This window comes from Lycium barbarum, chromosome 3, assembly GCF_019175385.1.
Source record: "Lycium barbarum isolate Lr01 chromosome 3, ASM1917538v2, whole genome shotgun sequence".
Classification (NCBI taxonomy): Eukaryota; Viridiplantae; Streptophyta; class Magnoliopsida; order Solanales; family Solanaceae; genus Lycium; species Lycium barbarum.
Window position 1 is genome coordinate 143,186,830 of NC_083339.1, and position 10,528 is coordinate 143,197,357.

Here is a 10,528-nt window from a genome sequence, read left to right on the forward strand (position 1 = left end):
AAAACATTATTATCTTTGGCAGCTCCCACAAGTTGGAGGCTAGGGTTTCTACAAAAATGTTCTCTCTTCTTTTTAATCCTTGTTGATGGAAATCTCTTGGTGACAATTAAGATTGATACTCTTGTTGTGCTTATTTATTCATTTGCATTGTTCTTAATCAAGTAAGTTTTTGCTATTTTAATTATTCTTGTTCTTGAATGTTTTCATTGGATTAGCTAACCTTTGAACTCGCCCATTTACTTTGTTTGAAACTCGGAAGAGGAAGAACGGAGTTGGGATAGAATAATTAACATGAATTTGGGGCGTTAACCCTCATCTAATGGAAGTTGACCTAGGAATAGGCAATACCACTTGTAGCCATATTCGGGTGTTCTTAATGCTCCTAATTGCTTGAGGGATGTTCAATTGGGTAGTCTAGTTTGTCACACCCCATTTTAACCGGGTTGATTTAGGGAGTATGACGTATTGGTGATTCCTGTTTATTTGTTTCAAGGAGTCGCCACCTAATTAATTTAATGGTGAATTAGGACACCTAAATATTAACTAAGGTAAAGTTAAAACTAAACCTCCGTTAATGGTCTGCTAACCAGTGTGATTCTAGGTAAGGGCTCTATATTATCCTAAAGGGAAGGGGTTAGGCATCCTTTAGAATCCGTTAACTTACGGTTATCCGACTAAACTTAGGTTAATTAATATAGACTAAACGCAAATATAACATTTAGAAAATAATTTGTAAATTATTGCTAAGGTTTTAAAAGAAAAAGAAATGTAATAATGCTATTTAAAATAATACTTATAGGTATTACTAAGGCTTTAAATGAGAAATATTAGCTAGAATAAGACTTGATAAAAAATATGATAATTTACATAGAAAGGAACTTTCAAATGCCGTTTAGCAAAAGAAGATTTGAAATGCTAAATAATACTTAAAGATATGTTGATATGATTTTAAATACTAATACTATTTTTAAAATAAAACTTGTGAAAGATAATTTGCATATGAGTGATAGTTTTTAATAGAAGACCTCTGCAAATTTAAACTTTGAATAAGATAGTGTGATATGAATATGACTATGTAGAAAAATCTAGACTATTTTTTAAATAGGAAGCAAAAGGAAGTGAGTTTTCTTTCTCTTTTAATTATCTTTTATTGACTATGCTTAATTAAATGCATGATTGATTCAAACTTGAAGAGTTATCTATGAATATACTAGAGTTTATATTTGAGTATTAACAATGCTTTGAAATGTCTATGATAGTAAAAATATGATTCCCTTTACTTGAAATATCTAGTCATGCCATTTTGCAAATCCATTATTCCCAATAATAAATACTATAAATAATTGTAACATAAAAGGTAATGAAACTTATGGAGTTAATTGTTGGTTTCTCTTAAATTAACTACCCATGATTAACACTAATCCCCACTAAATTTACTAGAATTCATCTAAGTTAAGAAAACAAAATAAAACAAAGAGTTAATCATGCCATACAAATTCAAATGCACAACAGTAAAATAGAGGAGTAGATGTAATTTAAATGGGCTCAGCCCATTCTAAAAAAAACTGCTGCAATTGGGAATGGGCTCAGCCCATTCTTAAAGCTGTGGCGATCACGGCTGCCATTGGGCTTTGGCCCAACAATCTCTTTTTTTCGCTGTAGACTGTTGCTGCCATATGGGCCTCGGCCCAGAACTTATGTTTTCCATTTTTTGCTGTGAAAAGAGGGGCTGGACGGAAAGGAGAGGCGGTTTCGTTGGGCCTTAGCCCAACATCGGCGAATGCGGAAGACGAGTCCCTCGGATTCGTATATGAGGTTCATGCATAAAAGATATGAGAGAAAAGAGATTAGTATATGATCAATAAGGTTAAACATACAAACATATGAATTCAAAACAACTCTGTTGATTATATATATATTATGTATATCCAAGTGCATTTCACGAACACAACTTCGATATGCATTTATATGCAGATTTTCAACTGAAATATACTTACAACAAACGCATAAAATTTGAGCAAACCAAACTGAAATATAAACTATGCATTACACACAAGTGATGTATATATACATTAAGTATACTTCGAGTAACATACGCGTAATTCGTAGGCAAACAGCAGTGGCGCGCACATACGCATTATTGGGAGTTAACTGGAGACTTACGCAAAGTCACATAGTGTATAGCACATAGACAGAGATTTGGACACTTCCATTTGACAAAATAAGCATCGTATTTTGACTACGCACTCTATTAACAGAGGATCAATCAAATCAACCCATAACTCTTTTAATCAGGACCTCAACCTCAAACTGAGAAAAACAAACTAGGCCATTTGAGTGTAATTTTTGTACTGGTTACAACATTGAGCAGAACAAGACTTACTAACTAAACATAGTTTCCTCTCAACTACCACACTAGGTAAATAAATTAAACTGGCTAAATACAGTTCATGCCAGCTACACATTAAACAGAACAAACTACCTAACTGAATACATATCAAAACAACCATGATTGCATAGAAACCCGAAACCCAAAAAAAAAATAAGGTGATAGATCAGATCTGCTCCACTTTATTAACTTACGGAATGATATATACTCAAGTATATTTTGGACAACAATAGACTTATTCGAAACATGAAGGATAATTTGGGTTAAAAACACATTAAACTATAATAAGCATTCAACTTCTAAACTTAATCAGACCAATCATAGCATTACATCTACCATAATAATAGGCCAATAGAACCAATATTCAAACAGATGATAATCAAAACTAGACTAACACATATTTGCAGTCAGATTCAAGACTTAACATATCGGGACTCTACGCTAGATTATTCAACTAACACAAGATACATGCTTAACATGGACAGATTACATGATGCTCTCGGATATGTTTAAACTAACAGGATTACTATAAGTATAATGCAAACTAAATATCAATCAAGAACCTTCAAACATGTCTCCAAACTGAACCAAAACACAATGAAGGCAGACAAACCTCCTAGATGATATTAAGGACCTAAACTTTCTTCCTTTTAAAGCAAGAGATGAAATAAGAATGCCAGGCATAAATATATGACCAAACAGGGGAGCCAAACTGCCTCAGTTAAACCAGTGTATTCATTCTCCCGGTATTCAAGCAAGGAGTGAAGAAAAAGATGGATCATGGATTAAGGTCTGACTCACTATTTAGTTGGAATCCCTTTTAACAGAAAAGTTTAATCATAACATAGGGGAAGCAACTTTAATATTGAAAGGAACTTATACATGATCTTTGCTTTTCTTTTAAAAAAAAAGGTAAGAGTATAGAATCACGGTAGTTTAGGCATGATATTGACATAGACTCCAATACTTAAACACATTTTGGCATCCTTATTGTGGAACCAATCAATGAACCAAATGAATTAAGCTTCATGGCATAGATAGCTTTATATCTTATTAAGCATGCCATTTTAGTTTCAAAGATGCAACCTGAGTGAACACACACAGCACATATTAAACATTGTAATACACACAGAGCACATATTAAAACATTGACGAATTAAAACTAAAATATAAGCCTGAGTGAGCATGCTTGATCAACTAAATTAAATTATCATAGAAACCAGGCTTAACCACACAAACGAACCAACACAGAAGCAGGCTAGCTGTCAAACTAAATCAACTGAACTAAACTAACATGCTTGAATTATGGAATAACAAACCGAAATAACACAAGGCAACCAATGAATGCAAAAAAAAAAAAAAAGAAAGAAAGAATAAAAAGAAGGAATGGAGAATTACCTTCTTCGGGCGCAGCGAAGTGGAGCGAAGGTTTCGATATCCACTCGAACACTTCAAATCTACTTCGAAACACTAAAAAAAAAATCGAATTTGTATACCCTTCGAATCTAGACAGATGCTAATGACAAAACAGAACAAAAATGGTGTGGATTTTGACTGGATATCGAATAATACAGCTAAAGAATTAATCTCGTCTATGGGGGATTTCTTGTGATTTTCAGAGCTTTAATTTTTCCGGTCCTTTTTGCGACTGAAAAACCTATCTTTATAGTGGAGTTTTGGGGTTCAAGAACTCGTTTTTGTAAGGGGATTCTTCCGATTCCAGCCCCCTTCTAAACGACTCAGGATAGGATTATTTATAGGATGGATTAGGTTTTTTTGAATTTGAGAGGAGCGGGGACAAAGGGAAGTGGAGTGACAGAGGAAACGTGGGGGGAACAGACGCGTGGGAGTGGTAGAGGTAGTGGAGGTGTCAGACGCGTGGGTGGAGACAAGGTGAAGTGGCGAGGACAGCGGCGTGAAGTGGCAGTGGGGGTAACGTGATGAGTGGGGGTGTGATAGAGGTGTCAGAGAGGACGATAATGGAGGGAATATGTGGCGGAAATGGGGAAATAGGGGAGGAGATGAAGCAGTGAGGTGGCGATGGGGGGTAACGTGGAGGCGGCGATGAGGTGGAAGAGGGAGAAAGGGAAAGGGAGAGAAAGGGAGGGGGTGCGGCGGTGATAAGGGGTGGCGACGAGGAGGAGAGGATGGTGGAGAAGGGGCGGAGATGGAGAGGAGAAGGTGACGAGCGGCGGAAATGAGGGGAAACCCTAAAAGGGTTTCCCTTATTTGGTGCGAAACGGGTCAGACCCGGTCCATTTATGGACTGGGTCAATTTTTAGACCGGGTATTAGAAGAATAGGCTAATAAATTAAAACACAGGTTATTCTAAAAATTGAGATAAGAGATATGGACTAGTCCAAAAAATATTAGGGGTTAATCGGACTTTGATTTGGAGCCCGGTAAGTCAAAACACGGACTGAGTGCAAGAAACAGTTTGACTTCTAAATTTGAATAAGAGACCCATTTTAATTAATGAACATACCGAGGGTGACAAAATATTACTTAATACCAAAAAATATGTGATTACTAGACTCGGGTAATAAAATCATATGGTGTTATAATAGCCGTGTAATAATATATGTTACTTTTCTTTGAAAATCCGCACTAAATAAATACTATTATTTATTTATGCAAAGATAAATGCGTAAGCTGGTAAAATGCCGAAATGATAAGAATTGTGAATTATAATAATATTAATAAATAATAATAATAATAATAATAATAATAATAATAATGATAATAATAATAATAATAATTATTATTATTATAATAGAATAATAAAATGTCGGTATTGATAAGAGGCTAATAATTATAGTAACCAGAATGTATTTTTTTTTATTTTTTTCAAAATATTAGAAGCTTAAAAATAGGTATTTTGGCAGAGAGACGGGACAAAATTGGGTGTCAACATAGTTAATCTTCGGAAGAAGTTAATTTAGAGTCATTATCCGAGGCTAAATAACATAAATTTGCTATTATTTACAATTCGTGAAATAGATTGGATCGTTACTTGAGAAGTAGTTTCCCTCCTTCCATTCTTGTTGCCATTGATCAATTTACTTGCTTTCTAGATTAGAATTTATATTTCCGTATTTTATCAAAACCTTATAAAAAACCACCATTGATGCGTTCGGGCATAGCTATTGTTAGTGATAATTCCTAATCTGCTTAAATCACCTACATATTGTTCTCTGTGGGATTCGACCCCGACTCATAGTTGGGTAAATTATATTTGCATACGACCGTGCCCATTCTAATTAATAGGGTGGATTTGGACGTTATCAGTGTTACTTTCAAAAAAGAAAATTTTGGGGTGTTACAATCCTAGCTAGACTCAATGGCATCCAAACATCCAAGCACTACCCCACTATCCAACTTCTCACAGACCTAGAATCAGAACTCATCTCTGAATATGACAACATGCTCAAATGCGAACAAGATTTTTGGAAAATAAAGTCTAGAATAAGCTGGCTTAGTGAGGGTGACTCTAATACGAGATTCTTTCATACATCAACCTTAAATAGAAGGAGCAGGAACAAAATTCTCTCTCTCAAAGATGAGGTGGGGAACATTTTCCTTGAGAATGAGGACATAAAGAACCATGTCAGCTCCTATTTTCTTAAGTTATACATTACTGAACACACATCTTCTCCCCTCTCATTTCAGAACCACATCTCTGACAACAACTCCATTTTCTGATGCAGTGCTTAACACACTGGACTTCCCGCTTAGAGATAGTAAAATCACTAATGTCATCCAATCCTTCAAACCCAACAAGGCCCCTGGACCTAATGGCCTACATCCTAGTTTTTTCCAAAAATTTTGGGGAGTAATAAAGGATAAAATTGTCACTTTCTGTAGAACCACATTTGAATCAAGCTTTATGAACCCTGTAATGAACACCACCCTCCTTTATCTAATCCCCAAATGTCCAAATGCCTTTATGCTTAAGAGTTTTAGACCCATCGAACTGTGCAACACTGCTACAAAATTGTCACTAGTGGCCAATCCTGCCAACAGACTAAAGTCGATTCTCCCAACCATCATTGGCCCTACTCAAGCGAGTTTTATTGCCTCTCGAAGAGCCTCTAATCATGCAATCATAGTGCAAGAATGCGATTTCATAACCTGAGCTTTCCTTAACCAGCTGACCTTACTTTGTAACCTTAGCCTCCCTTTCTTTAGAGTTTTCTAGTTCGACTAAGTGACTTTGTAACCTCAACCTACTTTTTTAATGAAAATAAAGTATCCCAACATGATCCTTAAAATCGACCTCGAAAAGGCTTTTGATAGGATTGAATGGTCTTTCATTAGTGACAGGCTCTCCTTTTTTCACAGCCCGCCAAAACTATCAGAGCTTATCATGTCCTGCATCACCACCACCTCAAGATCCACCCTAGTGTATGGTGGGAAGATAAACTACTTCAATTCCACCAGAGGAATTATGCAAGGGGACCTAATATCTCCTTATATTTCCATTATGTGTATGGAGAGACTCTCGAGAAACATTGATCACGAAGTTAAACTAAAAAACTGGACTCCCATTAGTCCCAGCAAGACTGGCCCAAAACTTTCCCACCTTTTTTTCGCAGATGACCTCACTCTTTTTTCTAGAGCAAATGGCCTTACCTGTACCACTATCCTTAGGATCCTCTCTGAATTCTACCTATTCTTGACAAAAACTTAACCTAGCCAAATCTAGAGTGATCTTCTCAACAAACTGCACACCGGATCAAAACAACCAGATGGCTTCCAGGTTGGGCATCAGGAGCAACCACTCCTTTGGAAAATACCTAGGCTTTCATATCTTTCACAAAAGGCCTGAAAACAGTGATTTCCAATTCATTATCGATAACATGAAGTCCAAACTTTCTGGATTGAAGACAAATTCCTAAATATGACTGGAAGAACTACCTTGGCCAAATCAACCCTTAATAGCATCCCCAATCATGTCATGCAAGACATTCAACTGCCTGCCAAAATTAACAAAGCCATTAACAAGATCCAAAGGGATTTCATTTGGGGAACAACCACTGAAAAAAAATGTATATGCTACGTTGGAATACTATAACCAAAACCAAAAAGGATGGGGGACTAGATATTCAAAAATCTGAAATAAAAAACAATGCCTTACATGCTAGCCTGGCATGGAGACTATACAATAACCCAAACTTCCTCTGGGCCAGGACTCTTTTCCATAAGAATTGTAGCATGAATAACACCATTAGAAAACCTATTTCCAGATCATGGAAAAACATTCTTAATGGTTGGTCCACTTGTAGGAAAGCTACCGGATGGACTGTCCAAAAAGGAAACAGGTTTAAATTCTTTGAAAAAAATGAAGGTAATATTGGAGTCTTTGACCTTTACTCTAATGGAATATGGAATTTGCACCACCTCTCCACTTCCCTTCCCTAAAATGTCATTAACACCATCTCTAGCCCCTTCATTCCTTCAAGCTCTATGGCGGAAGATAAACTGATCTGGCACCACACATCTGATGGCATTTTCTCCACAAAAAGTGCTTATAGAATGCTCGACAATGAAACCAAAACCTGTACAATAAACGTGTCTAGACCATTCAGTTGGATTTGGAAAATGAATTGTCCCAATAAAATCAAGACTTTCATATAGCTGCTTTATAATGACAGACTCCCAACTAGTCATTACCTCCATAAAATTGGCATCAATGTCGACCCCCAATGCAAAGTGTGCAATCATCAAGACATACCCCATATCTTCTTCAGCTGTAGCAATGCGAAAAAAAATTGGCATAGCATGTGTCAGCGTAGTACTTGTCCAATAAGTCCCAATAACCTCAACTTTGATCACTACAAATGGACTGACACTTGGAACACCATTAAAGGAAAACACTTCAATGTTTATCTCAAATGAGATACTCTCATACCATTTTGTTTCTGGCAGATCTGGATTTGTCGAAACAACAATCTCTTCAATGATAAAAAAAAATGATATCTCTTCCTTAATGTTATAGCCAGCGCTATTGAATATCACCAACTCATCACCAAGAATCATAGCATTAAAGAATCAATCACAATTGACATTAAGTGGGAACCCCCTCCTTCGGGTAGTTACAAGTTAAAAACCGATGGTTCAACACTCTCAAACCCCAACATAGGCGATATCAGGGGTGTTATTAGAGATGACCGTGGGGAATGGGTCATTGGGTACACGAAATGATTACACCCATACTACTAACTCTCTGGCAGAACTACTTGCCATTTTGCAGGGTCTAAAGTTGGCTTATGAGAAGCAGCTGACACCTATTGAAATTGCAACTGACTCCATTGAGGTAATGAACATGATCAACAAAGGACACATCCGTTATAACAACATTATTTTTTAATGCAGGTCACTAATGGAGAGGCTCGGTGCGCCGGTACTCGCCACACGTATAGGGAGCAAAATAGAGTGGCAGACATCTTAGCCAAAGAAGGGGAAGAACAAGCTTTTTGATGCAATAACATTTTGGACTGTTCCTCCATTGTTTGTTGTCAAATCTATCTTAGCAGACAGCGTAGGAACTGTATTTACCAGGAATATTTTGGCATGTAATATTAACTCTATAACAGAGACTACAATGCACGACCAGGAGTTAACCCCAAACAATGATTTGGCTTAATTATCTATAATAATATCCAGTTTACTAAAAAAAAAAAATTTCAAAAGAAAGGTGTGCTTAAGCCTTGGCATGATTTCTCTGAAGCTGAAGTAAGATATCGGCGGGTGAAACAAAATGTTCAATGGTTCCCACAGTAATCGCCTTGGCATGATTTCTCTAAAGCTGAAGTAAGATATTGGCGGGTGAAACAAAATGTTCAATGGGTCCCACAGTAATCAGAGTTGATTGTGTCAGAAAGAAATATAGATGATGATATAAGCAAAAGGGTTAATTTGGTCAAGACATCAAAATATTTATACTACAGCTACAGTAGATAAGTTTTTTTGGCCAATACCATTGCTCTATTTTAATGCATTTACAAACTAACCTCCTGGGCCCACATTATAAAAAACAGGATAAGCTTGGCTTTGGAGCTAAAGAAATTTCGTTTGTTGACATATGTGGGCTGCAAGAAAGCAGTAAAGCGTAAAGTACAACCAAACAATACACAATAAGGAAGGCAGAATGACCAAAATATCCGCAGCAGCGCATGAAATGACCAAACGACCCGCTTCAACAAGTAGTCATGTTGACGGAAAGGAGCTTGCTATTCCCATTTATTAGATAGTATATTTGTATTTAAAAACTCTTGCCACTACTACCCACTCCAACCTCACCCGTTCGTCGGCGTTTCAGTTGGTAGCTGAAAAATCAATGTTGTTTTACCTGAGATCACCATCTTTGAAGGGTTTCATAAAAATCGACCACCACTGCATGCATGCCTACCTCAAACTCACTTGTTCGCCACTATCAGAGTTCCTCGGCGTTTCAGTTGCCTTGCTGGAAAATCGATGCTGCTCGAAGATTACCATTTATAGGTGGATCCCTCATGTATATAACATACATTTATATACCTTTCACGTGCAATTGGCCTCTCATATAGTTGGCCAATACCATATTTTGAATCCATTTGGCCACACGTATCGTTGATGTCTTCGCCCAATTGAATATACATACATACATACATACATATATACATACATACATATATACATGCACATACAATTGGCCACACATACATTCAAGTTTTGTTTTGAAAAACACATACATACAAATACAATTGGTCATGCATACATGCAATATAGTTACAATCAGATATTGTAGTTGTACAATTTCAGTTGGGATAAATTTTGTATGCGCGTGGATATTATGTATTTTGCTACGTTTTGAAATCAAAATACTACGTTTATAGATAAGCAAAATATCGCTAAATTTTGTAAAAAACGAGCTCTAATTGCAAAAGCTAAGAATTTGTAACCCGCCATCTTTAGGCAGGAGTGGTCAGATCTTGACTATGCTATTTATGAAAATTCCATTGTTTAATTAGATACTGAATTTAAACGAAAAAAGACTTTTGAAAACACGATATCACTATTGTGTGACTTTCAATCATCTCGGTAAGAATAAAATAATGATTTTACAATTAAATTATCTTTAGATATGAAAATATATTA